Genomic DNA, 15820 nt, shown 5'->3' on the forward strand with positions numbered 1-15820 from the left:
TCTCTGCATTGACCCCTAGTCTCTGGACCGGCCCCTAGTCTCTGGACCGGCCTCTAGTCTCTGCATTGACCCCTAGTCTCTGGACCGGCCTCTAGTCTCTGGACCGGCCTCTAGTCTGTGCATTGACCCCTAGTCTCTGGACCGGCCCCTAGTCTCTGGACCGGCCTCTAGTCTGTGCATTGACCCCTAGTCTCTGCATTGACCCCTAGTCTCTGGACCAGCCTCTAGTCTGTGCATTGACCCCTAGTCTCTGGACCGGCCCCTAGTCTCTGCATTGACCCCTAGTCTCTGCATTGACCCCTAGTCTCTGGACCGGCCTCTAGTCTCTGGACCGGCCTCTAGTCTCTGCATTGACCCCTAGTCTCTGCATTGACCCCTAGTCTCTGGACCGGTCTCTAGTCTCTGCATTGACCCCTAGTCTCTGGACCGGCCCCTAGTCTCTGGACCGGCCTCTAGTCTCTGCATTGACCCCTAGTCTCTGGACTGGCCCCTAGTCTCTGGACCAGCCTCTAGTCTGTGCATTGACCCCTAGTCTCTGGACCGGCCCCTAGTCTGTGCATTGACCCCTAGTCTCTGCATTGACCCCTAGTCTCTGGACCAGCCTCTAGTCTGTGCATTGACCCCTAGTCTCTGCATTGACCCCTAGTCTCTGGACCAGCCTCTAGTCTGTGCATTGACCCCTAGTCTCTGGACCGGCCTCTAGTCTCTGCATTGACCCTTAGTCTCTGGACCGGCCCCTAGTCTCTGGACCGGCCTCTAGTCTCTCCATTGACCCCTAGTCTCTGCATTGACCCCTAGTCTCTGGACCGGCCCCTAGTCTCTGGACCGGCCTCTAGTCTCTCCATTGACCCCTAGTCTCTGGATCGGCCCCTAGTCTCTGGACCGGCCTCTAGTCTCTCCATTGACCCCTAGTCTCTGGATCGGCCCCTAGTCTCTGCATTGACCCCTAGTCTCTGGATCGGCCCCTAGTCTCTCCATTGACCCCTAGTCTCTGGATCGGCCCCTAGTCTCTGGACCGGCCTCTAGTCTCTCCATTGACCCCTAGTCTCTGGACCGGCCCCTAGTCTCTCCATTGACCCCTAGTCTCTGGATCGGCCCCTAGTCTCTCCATTGACCCCTAGTCTCTGGATCGGCCCCTAGTCTCTGGACCGGCCTCTAGTCTCTCCATTGACCCCTAGTCTCTGGACCGGCCCCTAGTCTCTGGACCGGCCTCTAGTCTCTGCATTGACCACTAGTCTCTGGACCGGCCTCTAGTCTCTGCATTGACCCTTAGTCTCTGGACCGGCCCCTAGTCTCTGGACCGGCCTCTAGTCTCTCCATTGACCCCTAGTCTCTGGACCGGCCCCTAGTCTCTGGACCGGCCTCTAGTCTCTCCATTGACCCCTATTTGATGCTATGAGACTCTTTTCTGGAGTCTAATGTAAAAAAACCGCTGCTTGTTCAAAGGATACCAGAGAGCGGTGCATGGAGCTGAATAATGCACGAGGCACCAACACTCATTCTTCGTGCCCTCACATCAACGGGCCCAATTTCTGTTGTTCAGGAGATTTGTTTGTTGTACCGGCAGAATAACAAGGTGCAGTCTGTGTGTTGTTGAAAGCGTCAAAAAGGTAGGATGTAATGAGAAAAGTGCACGCTCTGAACATGCTCCTGTGAACCCGTCTGCAGGGAACAATCTGGGTTTATGTTCACAACATGCAGAACAAACCGTTTGAGATGAAGCTCAAGCTTTATTTAGTGTTTTGAATTAGATGACTGCAGGAAATATCATGACGTGTATAGAGGTTCATCTGCATGCAAACCACTTGTGTTAAAGGTCCCCTATTATACGGTTTCTCATCAATATATTACAGGTCTCAGATATATACAGAGCCTGTCTCTGATTGGCTGAAACACCAAAGAGATCATTGCAGCATTACCCATAATCCCCTCTGTTTCAGCCCTGTTTCCAAAGTGCTGATTCTGTTACTTTAGATGAAAATAAGGAGTCCCTCCCCACGCCCCTCTGAGAGACATTTGGTTAAAAATAACTAGCGCTTTCACACCGGAGTACTTTTCCCTTTTAGTTCCGATAGTTCCTGGGATTTTGCGTTCACACCAAAAAGATAACTTAGTTCATGAGAACTTTTCGCCCCTTTTGAGTCCCTGCTAGAGAGCAGGTACTTTCGTGGGAGAAAAAGGTTCCCATTTCTGATTGGCTGGGCAGATTGCAAACCACGCCCATGAAACTCAGAAAAGTTTTGTGAAGCCGCCATTGTATTTGCTGGCATTAGCATTATTAGCATTAGCATTAGCCCCGCGCACCAACGCAGAGAGACTAACTTATGGCAACACAAAAAAAAACATGGGAGCGGTGGAGATGAGGAGGTGTCGGCGTTCTGGAGATTTACTCTGAAGGCTTCAGTAGAAGCTGCTGGGAGTCCCAGCAGCTTCTACTGAAGCCTTCCCCAACTCCGGGGGCTTCCGGCCGGGGACTCCGGGTGGCAGTATCCGCCGTGAAGTTGTTTGCGGCCTGCCAGTAAACCCAGAGCAGAAGAAGAAGAAGTGACCACCCTCAGGGAGTTATTTTAAATAATAGGTGACCTTTAATAGTTGATTGAAATCATGGCGGTTCTGTGGGGGGCTAACAAGGACCCCTAAAACAATGAGTTTGGACCCCCCTGTGGCCCTCTGCTATTCATATAAAATAGAATAAGGTGGTTTAAGATCCAATAAATAAGAGCTATAGTCCTACTCGAATAATCTGGAAATACTGCATTGGTTACGAGTCACTGGGTCATACGACATGTTATCCATTTCATTTTATTTCTTTGTGCGCGTGACTTTACACAGTGTTTGGAACATTCCTGCCGCTCTCTATATCAGCGTATACAGTATTTTAGAAATCAGGGTGGCTCTTCTGGTGTCCCTGATGTTTGTTATTTTGATATTCCTGTGCACACGCCTGCAGGTCGCGGATCGATACGAGCGTCCCGTGAATCAGTTTCTCTCCGGGATGCATCACGCCGCTCACAGCGGGGGGCGTCTGAGCTCCAGGGCGGTAACCTCCCTCTCGCCGCCATGTTTAAACTCATCCTGCAAATTACAAGGGAGGGTATTGATAAGTGATTTGTCAAGCTGCCATGGGGGCGTTGGTTTAGTATTCTACAGGGAGCGCCAGGGAATAAAACCCTGGATCTCACTCTGGATCTCACTCTGCCACAAAGTGTTGGAGCTCGCCTGTCAAAATGTCACCGGTGAAATTCATCGGGAAGGGGAACATATGTCAGTGAAGGATTTTAGGATTTAGACGTGAGAACACAGGTGATGTCCCGAGGTTCTCTGCATAGCTTTTTTCAAGTTAGTAAAGTAAAAGATCCCAAGTGGGGAAGAGTTGAGTGTTCTGTTATATCTGCACAGAAACAGGATAATGGTGAAGTGCTCTTGGTTTAAAAAGTTCATATAAATTGATCTAGTACTCGAACAATGTGGAAATACAATGCTGCATTGGTTTTGATTCACTGGGTCGTACGACATACAAGTAGCATACATGAAACATCTAAACTTTACATTAAAAAAAGCAATCCCCCTTTAAGTCTCTTTTAATGAATTGTTTTGGTTTCACGGCTTAAACCTCATGGACCATTTTTTGTAAAAAGTGACATTTCTGGCATAAACAGGACAGCAGAAATAAGACTATAGCACTATCAGTAATTTAATTGAAGAAATATAATAAACCAAACAGAAACAGTGTGCCAATAAGCTAGTGAACGTTAGCTATCTGACTACCTAGTTAGCTAGCTTACCTGAGCTAGCAATGTAACAAGCTAGCTAGCGAATGTTATCCATCTACCTATCTACCTCTCTCTCTCTCTCTCTCTCTCTCTCTCTCTCTCTCTCTCTCTCTCTCTCTCTCTCTCTCTCTCTCTCTCTCTCTCTCTCTCTCTCTATATATATATATATATCTATCTATATATATATATATAGATATATATATATATATATATATTTATATATAGATAGATATATATATATCCGTAAAATCAACCTAGCTTACATTCGCTACCTACAGTATCTACCTAGTTAGCTAGCTTATCTTAGCTACCCATTTAAAAAGCTAGCTAGCAAATGTTAGCTATCAAACTAGCTTACGCTAAATAGGTGGCTCTTGTAATGTAAATATTAATTATTATGTAACCCCCTATGGTTAGTAATAACAGTTCATTTAAAAGCTTTAAAACTCTTGGCAAGTATCGGTTGATAAGGAAGGCCAATCGGAATTACTGAGACATTAAATGGCAATGGAGCCGCTGAAGCATAAGTTGAATACGTTGCTTCAGATTTGTTCAAACATGGTGTTCAAACCTCCAGTCTGTAAATATGTGTGTTATCTAAAGTAATGTAGCTGCAGCGTAGCTTGTGGTTTCTCTTTGCTTCCTACCTGATGCTCTCTGACTGGGTGTTCTTTTCCCCATGACTCCTTATGGGGAAAAGAACACCCTTCCGGCTCATCAAGATCCCTCCGCTTCGCGTCGGGTTCCCTGATCAGCCTGTCGGGTGTTCTTTCTCCATAATGACCGCCTCGCTGCACATTATCCCGTACTGAGAACATCTGATATTTCTTGAGGAGAAACTTTCTCCTCGTCAGACTCATCCGGCTTCAATTGAAACCTCCTCTTCTCTTTTGCATGTCATAAATGCAGAGAAACATAAAATGGTTTTGAGAGAAAAATCAGGATCTATATCCATCGTGTCGTGCATGCTTTTATTTCGCTCAGGGCCACGGTGGAAGTCTAACTTAATTTCCCCATTGATCCGTCAGAGCCTTTACAGACTGCAGAGATTCTGCACCGTATTCATCATTATTATAAGTATTATTGTTATTGCTTATTATTTTCATTATTATATCTGTGGTGGAGATTGTAAAGCATTAAAAGATGATTTATTTATACTTCCTTCTAAGCTAAATTGTGAGTAATTGTTAGTAATCCCCTGTTTACTAACAACGACTTGAACGTTTTTAGTACGAATCAGCAAATAAATGGTTAAATATAAAACCTCCAGAGAGAGAGTGGAGAAGCAGAAACAGAAGCAGAACAATTATGGTAAATAATTTCTAACTATCAGGACATCGTGAGAAGATGCTTTTTACATCTTGCGAGTGCTTTTGTTTTATTGTTAAGAAAAGTCTGAATCCTGTAAAAAAAAGCAAATACTCGGAAAAAAAGTAAAATTTCAGAAAATGTGTAAAAAAGTCTGACTTAAAATAAAAGTTTGAATAATGAAAAATGTTTGAAAAAATATTCTGAAAGAAGAAGAAATCTGGAACATTTTTCAATAAAGGTCATCATTCTGATTTTAAAAAATGAAAAAAAGTTGAAATCTAAAAAAGCGACAACATCCTGAAAAAGTGGAAAATTAGAAAAAATAATGTTTTTTGGAAATTGTAGGAAATTATGTAAAAAAATCTACAAAAAAAGATCAACATTCATTAAAAAAGAATCCCGATACTATTTGTGTCTATTGTTTTTACATGTTTTATGGTTTGTGAGCAGAGATGGGGTTGTTACTACTTCGTTACTATCTACATAAAGTAACTCGTTACTTTACTCGTTACTCTACTCCAGGGGTCGGCAACCTTTTTCATATGAAGTGCCATTTAAAAAAAAAAAGTTTATCAGCGTGCCAACGATCGAGAATTATCAACAGGGGGGGGGGAGGGGGGGGGGGCGGTTGAGGAGCTTGACGCTCATCAACTATCAGCCTCGCTGCGGGGAAGCAGTGTGTGGGGGAATGTCAGCGCAACTTACATGATGCCGAATTTAACAAACACATTTAAATAATTGGTTTAAACGGCATAATAATAAGAGCGATCGTCCGTTCTGTGATTTTCCAGAGCACACATGTTATGATATTAGGTCCATGCAGAGTGAGATGAGGTCGCTGTTCCTTTAAGAGAGAGAGAGAGAGAGAGAGAGAGGTGTGGCTTGTGCATGTGTCTTTGTGAATGGTAGAGCGACAGTGAGGGAACGTGTATGTTTCTGGAAGTGAAACGAGGAAGCAGAAAAACAGAGGTCTGTGATGTATTTTGTGAAACAGAAGAACAGCTAAATAAACTCAACGGCCTCCTAAGAAGAGCTCGCCTCTCTCCAGTCATTTAAGCTAAAGTGGGTTATTGAACCTGAAGCTTGTTGCTTCTGCCCTCCTCGACTACGGTCTGGGAGCCGACAGGAAAGTTCAACACACAGATGGCCAGTCCGCCCCTTTGTAGCATATTATTTCGATGAGAGATGAGCAGATCGCCACTGGGCTTTCAACAAAATACACAGCCACGCACAAACTGCGGCATTTGTACAGCTCCTTATGGGTACTGCAATTAGTGAAGTGCTTTCCTCCGTGGTGAAACGATCAGCACTGCACCACGGAGGAAAGCGGCAGAAAGTCACCTGGAGATAAAGAGAGCGGGGCTGCGTTGCGTGCATGGCTTCCTTCTGCAGGTAACGGGGAGACGCGCTCTGGCGGCGGTCTCGTTCAGGATCCGAAAATACAATTTTAATATTTTTGCACACTTATTCCACTTATTCCTATATATATATTCCAATGCTGGCACGCGTGCCAGGGGTTGCCGACCCATGCTCTACTCCTTACTTTATTCGCCGAGCACGTACGAACTGCGCAATAACTCTCCTTACCAGCAGGCGGCGGTAGTGTGTATTTGTCATTCAAAACAGGCAACTACCGGAAGATAGAGAAGAAGAACAGACTACTTGATTTAAACAAACAACAAATAGCTTGTGCGTTAGCTTCACCTTAGCATGTGTTCTTTGCAGGTGTTTGTTGAGGACGTGGTGTTTACAGCAGTTGATAACAGCTTCTGGCCTGGACACAGTTTGCACCTCGCCGTCACACACGTTCCTGTCTATTCTTTGGACGAACTCAAAATAATGGGCATGCCTCCACCCCTCGAAAGTTATCGCTGACTCAGCCATGTTTATGCAGCACTGCACGTGGAGATGTGGAAGCGCAGATTACGTACTTATAAACCTGCGGCGGAAACCCCTCTTGTCTGTCAATGTGATTAGGACTGATTTTAGTAAGTAATGAAGTAACGCGTGTCGGCGCAATGTTAGTAACTGTAGTGTGATTACTGAATTATAAAAGTAGCGCGTTACACTACTCCGTTACCGACAAAAGTAATATTATTACACCCAACTCTGTTTGTGAGCTGTGCTTTGTTATTTGTATGTTTTGTTTTGTTTATCTGACTGCACAGCACAGCAGGTCTGGAGGTTTAAAGTGCTCTATAAATAAAGCTGTATTGTATTGTAAATATCAAAATGAAAAAAGTCGGAATTCTGGAAATAAGTCACAAAAGTCAGAGTACTGAAAGTCAAATTCCTGAGAAAATAGTGAGGAATTTATTCTCAGAACTACAAAAAATAATGTCAAAATGGTGACTTCTTCAGCTGTTCTATTAACCATAATCCCATCTAAATTAGGTAACCGGACATCAATTAAACAAATGTAAAAACAGATAGATTAAAAATAAGATTGAATAAATAACTAAACGCGCTGAGAAAAATAGTGGGCTTTGCAAACTAAAGCATGTAAACAGTGCAAAGCCAAAATGAAAGTATATGAGCCTTAAATGTCTCAGTAACTTCTCATAATATTTAAGAATAATTCAGATTGTTTTTATGGTGTTACCTGAGACTGTGATGCTTTACCAAATGTTGTGTTTTAATTTCTCAGAGAAACAAAGACTGAGCAGCTAGAGGCGGACACAGCTGTGCTTTCAGAGAAAACTCCCACCTCAACACTTAAAGTAAAAACTTCCACTGACTCCGTGCGGCTGTGTTTCTCCTTGTTTCCTGGATCTCTCTTTCCTCACAGATATAACTGGCTCTGCAGATGGTGAGGTGACACAGAGAGATATTCACAGAGAGGGATGCATTCTCCAGCTTCCCTTGGTATCAAAGAACCAGTGATTCAACACTACATACTGATATACACCTGAACATCAGCAGGAGAGGACTCTTTAAATTAGAGACACTACATACTGATACACACCTGAACATCAGCAGGAGAGGACTCTTTAAATTAGAGACACTACATACTGATACACACCTGAACATCAGCAGGAGAGGACTCTTTAAAGTAGAGACACTACATACTGATATACACCTGAACATCAGCAGGAGAGGACTCTTTAAAGTAGAGACACTACATACTGATATACACCTGAACATCAGCAGGAGAGGACTCTTTAAAGTAGAGACACTACATACTGATATACACCTGAACATCAGCAGGAGAGGACTCTTTAAAGTAGAGACACTACATACTGATATACACCTGAACATCAGCAGGAGAGGACTCTTTAAAGTAGAGACACTACATACTGATATACACCTGAACATCAGCAGGAGAGGACTCTTTAAAGTAGAGACACTACCTATACTGATATACACCCGAACATCAGCAGGAGAGGACTCTTTAAAGTAGAGACACTACCTATACTGATATACACCCGAACATCAGCAGGAGAGGACTCTTTAAAGTAGAGACACTACATACTGACATACACCTGAACATCAGCAGGAGAGGACTCTTTAAAGCAGAGACACTACATACTGATATACACCTGAACATCAGCAGGAGAGGACTCTTTAAAGTAGAGACACTACCTATACTGATATACACCCGAACATCAGCAGGAGAGGACTCTTTAAAGTAGAGACACTACATACTGATATACACCTGAACATCAGCAGGAGAGGACTCTTTAAAGTAGAGACACTACATACTGATATACACCTGAACATCAGCAGGAGAGGACTCTTTAAAGTAGAGACACTACATACTGATATACACCTGAACATCAGCAGGAGAGGACTCTTTAAAGTAGAGACACTAAATACTGATATACACCTGAACATCAGCAGGAGAGGACTCTTTAAAGTAGAGACACTACATACTGATATACACCTGAACATCAGCAGGAGAGGACTCTTTAAAGTAGAGACACTACATACTGATATACACCTGACATCAGCAGGAGAGGACTCTTTAAAGTAGAGACACTACATACTGATATACACCTGAACATCAGCAGGAGAGGACTCTTTAAAGTAGAGACACTACATACTGATATACACCTGAACGTCAGCAGGAGAGGACTCTTTAAAGTAGAGACACTACATACTGATATACACCTGAACATCAGCAGGAGAGGACTCTTTAAAGTAGAGACACTACATACTGATATACACCTGAACATCAGCAGGAGAGGACTCTTTAAAGTAGAGACACTACACACTGATATACACCTGAACATCAGCAGGAGAGGACTCTTTAAAGTAGAGACACTACACACTGATATACACCTGAACATCAGCAGGAGAGGACTCTTTAAAGTAGAGACACTACATACTGATATACACCTGAACATCAGCAGGAGAGGACTCTTTAAAGTAGAGACACTACACACTGATATACACCTGAACATCAACAGGAGAGGACTCTTTAAAGTAGAGACACTACATACTGATATACACCTGAACATCAGCAGGAGAGGACTCTTTAAAGTAGAGACACTACATACTGATATACACCTGAACATCAGCAGGAGAGGACTCTTTAAAGTAGAGACACTACATACTGATATACACCTGAACGTCAGCAGGAGAGGACTCTTTAAAGTAGAGACACTACATACTGATATACACCTGAACATCAGCAGGAGAGGACTCTTTAAAGTAGAGACACTACATACTGATATACACCTGAACATCAGCAGGAGAGGACTCTTTAAAGTAGAGACACTACACACTGATATACACCTGAACATCAGCAGGAGAGGACTCTTTAAAGTAGAGACACTACATACTGATATACACCTGAACATCAGCAGGAGAGGACTCTTTAAAGTAGAGACACTACATACTGATATACACCTGAACATCAGCAGGAGAGGACTCTTTAAATAACATTTTGATTGCAGGACTTTTACTTGTAATGAATTATTTAAAGACTTATTTGTCTTAAATGTTATGTGACTGAATCTGCACTATTGACTTACAGACAAACATGCTGTACTGAGTAGAAAGGTTACAAATAATAAATAATTCATTAAAACTGCAGCTTTTAAATCCATAGATAATGTGATGTGAGTGTTCTTTTAAATAAAAACAGATTATTTCCGCACGCTTGCTGTTAGACAACGTGTCAAAAATGTGAGAACAGATTTCACACTTTGTGACCGACTGAGAGGCGGTTTGAGAAACTATTGACGCGGTAATGAAATCAGTCCAGGAGGTAGATATTAAATAATAATTGAAAAGCACACCCTTTATAATCTGTGTGATCTGTAGCTTCCACAGGAAACCTGGAAGTGTCAGAGCAGCTCCGTTAATCCTGAACTCATTACGGATGCTCAGCTCGAACACATCAGCCGGCATGACAGCGGCTCCCTCGTTATTCTGCATTGATTGCAACTCAAACAGCCACTCCACTTCTCCGTGTGGAACACCGCTGCCACGTCGTTCACATTTCATCCACCTGCTCGCCCCCTGAATCGATATCAGGGTCAGGATCCGGCAGCGTGTTTAGCGAACGGCGTGCAAAAATCACTCTGTGTCGGGTTTACAGAATCAGAATGAGAACCAGGTTTATCACCAGATAGGTTTACACGTACGAGGGTGTCATGGTGCATAAAAACAAGAATTAAAAACACAGCTGGAATGGAATAGAAGGAATAAAATATGGAATACAAATCAGCTGTAATGTGTGTGCTCTAACAGTTCAGAAGATTTAGCAGAAAGGTATATATTGCACACTTATTAAAGGCATATATATATATATTGCACATAGTTGGTATTTAACACAACTTGAAAATGACCCAGTGGTTTAGTTAATACAAATAATATGATCAAACAGAAAGTGAACTCTCCTAAGCTTCTCTCTTCTTGTTGTTCTGCAGAAGTGTTCTCTGAGCAGCCCGTTCTGCATGAGGAGCAAATAGGAAGACATGGTTCTAAGTTAACATCATCACATCATACACTGAAAGGGAGATGCTTTTCTCAGAGAAGTTAGGGACATTTTGTTTTGATCGTAAACAAATAAATAAAAGAAACATAATAACCGTGTTTACTTTTTGAAAGCACTAGGGGCCAGAAAGGTTTTGAGAACTTGAACCTCTTGGGAGTCCTGTACGAGGCAGGGTATGAAGGGTATATGGTGCAAAATGCGAGAGCGTGTAAAACCTGATGTGAGCACTTGCAGAAAAACAATCTGAGCTTGTGTGTATACATTTACACTTTTATAAAAATATCCACGTAACTGTGAACCAAATGTACACTTGTATAAAAATATCCACGTAACTGTGAACCAAATGTACACTTGTATAAAATATCCACGGAACCAAATTTGAAGTCACAGAAGAAAAAAAAAAGTTGTGTAGCTTGTAGAAAAAAAATGAACTTAGTGATGAAATGTTCACTTGCAGAAAAATACATATTTTTAAAATATATTTTCCATTACAACTGCAACTTGGTTATTACAACCTCTCAAATCAGTCATTACAACTTGACGAATCTGCTCTGTGGCAGTATAAATCGACGAATCTGCGGTCTTGACTTTTGCTACACTTCTTGCGATAAATATGTCGCAAAAGTAATTTTCACCTCTAGATGTGGGTTATGGCTAGAAAGGATCCGTCTAGTGCAGGGGTAGCCAACACGGTGCCCGCGGGCACTCAGTCGCCCGCAGGGGCAACGTGAGTCGCCCGCCGGGCATGTTCTATAAATAGCTCGCCAAGCAAATCCAAAACAAAAAAGGAAATGTAATTAAAATAATCTACTCTATGCATAAACGAAACCTAAATCATAGCGAACTCTATCTACTTACTACAACTCTATATCTATCTAACACCCCTCCTCCCCCACCCTCACAATGAATATCGACCAATCACGTTCTTGCTTGATTTGCGGGACCAGCGTTGCAGTCGGGAAGAAAAGCAATGTGGCACCTCCCCGCTGATTTTCCTTCTGGCAGAATCTACACAACAAATCAGCCCCATTGAACAGCCTATCATGCCAGCCTATACAGCACATGAGGAGCAGAGTTTTACTCTGTGTGTGTTGTAACTTGCATATATATTTATTCCACTTGACGCACACACAGGCATGGCGTAATCTCCACTGGGGACAGGGGGGACATGTCCCCCGCACTTTTCCCGTTTGTGTCCTCCCACTTTACAAATATGTTTATTATTATTTTTTAACGCAACCCGTCATCGCCAAGGAGGAGCACACAGCCTCTGTGAGCGAGCAAGAGAGCTAGAGAGAGAGAGCGAGAGAGAGAGCTAGGGAGAGAGAGCGAGAGAGAGAGCTAGAGAGAGAGAGCGAGAGAGAGAGCTAGGGAGAGCACACTTTTATCTATTTAATATAGATAAAGTAAGAAGTCATTCCAGTGTGTACTATAGGACAGTACAAAAAACAGTTTAAAAGGGGAGTGATTAGTAAAATATGCATAAATAAAAAGAAAGAATGGTAACTAGGTAACATAACATAAGAATAAACCAGTTTAAATGATTTGTTATTGGTTGTGATAATATTCTAAAGATGATTGGATTATTGAAAAGTATACAGCTCCCTTTCATATGAGTGTTGAGAGCTGTATCCATAAATTCATTTTGTACTCAAAGTGCAGCAGATTGGTGCATTTCACTTCAACATTTAAAAAAATATATTTTAGAGGAGGTGAGGACCCCCCTAGAAGATGTGAGATCCCCCCTGGAGGATGTGAGGCCCCCCCTGGAGGATGTGAGGTCCACCCCCAAATAAAGCAGGTTAAAATTATTAAATTGCATACATTTTCTTTTAGTAAACACTGAAAACGGGTCCCACAGACCCAAACAGCACACAAAGGTTAAAGGTTAGCATATAATATATAAATATAAAATATATAAACTGCAAAAAACAAAAAAAAGAGGAGTAAAAGTAGCCCCCGACTCGCTTTATTTTTTGAAAGTAGCCCTCATCCTAAAAAAGGTTGGTGACCCCTGGTCTAGTGTAAATATGACGTCACGTTCTCGTTCTAACTCTCGTTGTAATCGGAGCGGCTCGGTTGTAATCGGAGCGGCTCGGAAGCGCAGTCACGTGGCTGAATGTTTACGTTTGGGATGGCGAGAAACTAAACTATATTAAATATGTAAATACTTGTTAGCGGTCTTGCTGTTGAAAGAAGAATGACAACACTGTAGATCAGCAACACTATGGTTCATTTTGTATTCACAGGCAAGTCAACGTTGTTGCAGTAAAAGTCCCAAGATAGCTCCTGGTGCAATAACATGTATGTTGCATGTTACTGCTGTAGATGTGTTTACCTCTTTTATATCCCGTTGGGTCGTTTAATCTACAGCAATGCACCATATTCTATAATATCATCATATATGTGTCGCTTTGTCTCTGTCGTATCTTTCAAAAGTAAAGTGAAACAGCTGTTTTCAGCTTTGTGATGTATTTTCCAGCTGATCCAAGAGGCTTTTTAAACACCTTACTTGGCTTAAGAGGGAGGGGAAGTTTCTCAACACATAAAGGAACACTTTATCCTTCAGTTTATCACAAACATTACATCAACACATTTGGAGATCCTAATTTGAATCCAGTCTGTAATTTGATATTAAGGTTTTAATAATGAAATGAGGTCATGAATCGAGTTCAAGGTTAAGATCATCTTTATTATCCTATGTACAAAGATTAACATACAACATTAATATAACAGTAACGAATAAAACAAAATAACATTATGCAACTCTGATCTTCTTGCTGATACTTTTGAAAGTTACTTTTACATTTACTCTACTTCTCCTGCTACTGTTTACTCTACTTCTCCTGCTACTGTTTGCTCTACTTCTCCTGCTACTGTTTACTCTACTTCTCCTGCTACTGTTTGCTCTACTTCTCCTGCTACTGTTTACTCTACTTCTCCTGCTACTGTTTGCTCTACTTCTCCTGCTACTGTTTGCTCTACTTCTCCTGCTACTGTTTACTCTACTTCTCCTGCTACTGTTTACTCTACTTCTCCTGCTACTGTTTGCTCTATTTCTCCTGCTACTGTTTACTCTACTTCTCCTGCTACTGTTTGCTCTACTTCTCCTGCTACTGTTTACTCTACTTCTCCTGCTACTGTTTGCTCTACTTCTCCTGCTACTGTTTGCTCTACTTCTCCTGCTACTGTTTGCTCTACTTCTCCTGCTACTGTTTGCTCTACTTCTCCTGCTACTGTTTGCTCTACTTCTCCTGCTACTGTTTGCTCTACTTCTCCTGCTACTGTTTGCTCTACTTCTCCTGCTACTGTTTGCTCTACTTCTCCTGCTACTGTTTACTCTACTTCTCCTGCTACTGTTTGCTCTACTTCTCCTGCTACTGTTTACTCTACTTCTCCTGCTACTGTTTGCTCTACTTCTCCTGCTACTGTTTGCTCTGCTTCTCCTGCTACTGTTTGCTCTACTTCTCCTGCTACTGTTTGCTCTACTTCTCCTGCTACTGTTTGCTCTACTTCTCCTGCTACTGTTTACTCTACTTCTCCTGCTACTGTTTGCTCTACTTCTCCTGCTACTGTTTACTCTACTTCTCCTGCTACTGTTTACTCTACTTCTCCTGCTACTGTTTACTCTACTTCTCCTGCTACTGTTTACTCTACTTCTCCTGCTACTGTTTGCTCTACTTCTCCTGCTACTGTTTGCTCTACTTCTCCTGCTACTGTTTACTCTACTTCTCCTGCTACTGTTTGCTCTACTTCTCCTGCTACTGTTTGCTCTACTTCTCCTGCTACTGTTTGCTCTACTTCTCCTGCTACTGTTTACTCTACTTCTCCTGCTACTGTTTGCTCTACTTCTCCTGCTACTGTTTGCTCTACTTCTCCTGCTACTGTTTGCTCTACTTCTCCTGCTACTGTTTGCTCTACTTCTCCTGCTACTGTTTACTCTACTTCTCCTGCTACTGTTTGCTCTACTTCTCCTGCTACTGTTTGCTCTACTTCTCCTGCTACTGTTTGCTCTACTTCTCCTGCTACTGTTTGCTCTACTTCTCCTGCTACTGTTTACTCTACTTCTCCTGCTACTGTTTGCTCTACTTCTCCTGCTACTGTTTACTCTACTTCTCCTGCTACTGTTTACTCTACTTCTCCTGCTACTGTTTGCTCTACTTCTCCTGCTACTGTTTGCTCTACTTCTCCTGCTACTGTTTGCTCTACTTATCCTGCTACTGTTTGCTCTGCTTCTCCTGCTACTGTTTGCTCTACTTCTCCTGCTACTGTTTACTCTACTTCTCCTGCTACTGTTTGCTCTACTTCTCCTGCTACTGTTTACTCTACTTCTCCTGCTACTGTTTGCTCTACTTATCCTGCTACTGTTTGCTCTGCTTCTCCTGCTACTGTTTACTCTACTTCTCCTGCTACTGTTTGCTCTACTTCTCCTGCTACTGTTTACTCTACTTCTCCTGCTACTGTTTGCTCTACTTCTCCTGCTACTGTTTGCTCTACTTCTCCTGCTACTGTTTGCTCTACTTCTCCTGCTACTGTTTGCTCTACTTCTCCTGCTACTGTTTACTCTACTTCTCCTGCTACTGTTTGCTCTACTTCTCCTGCTACTGTTTGCTCTACTTCTCCTGCTACTGTTTGCTCTACTTCTCCTGCTACTGTTTGCTCTACTTCTCCTGCTACTGTTTACTCTACTTCTCCTGCTACTGTTTACTCTACTTCTCCTGCTACTGTTTGCTCTACTTCTCCTGCTACTGTTTACTCTACTTCTCCTGCTACTGTTTGCTCTACTTCTCCT

At 42.5% G+C, this 15820-nt stretch overlaps 1 long non-coding RNA gene across 2 annotated transcripts; it reads right to left on the bottom strand.

Annotated features, from left to right (window-relative positions):
* Positions 1 to 2776: 2776 nt before the first annotated feature.
* LOC307045431 lies at positions 2777 to 6554 on the bottom strand. Of its 2 annotated transcripts, none has more exons than XR_013809909.1 (2): positions 6426 to 6554; positions 2777 to 3075 (listed from the first exon to the last, which is right to left on the bottom strand). It is a non-coding gene; the product is annotated as an uncharacterized lncRNA (long non-coding RNA). The 2 variants fall into 2 exon arrangements; XR_013809910.1 differs by lacking the exon at positions 6426 to 6554 and adding an exon at positions 4421 to 4521.
* Positions 6555 to 15820: the final 9266 nt, after the last annotated feature.

The sequence above is a fragment of the Notothenia rossii genome (genome assembly GCF_949606895.1).
Source record: "Notothenia rossii genome assembly, chromosome: 6".
Lineage (NCBI taxonomy): Eukaryota > Metazoa > Chordata > Actinopteri > Perciformes > Nototheniidae > Notothenia > Notothenia rossii.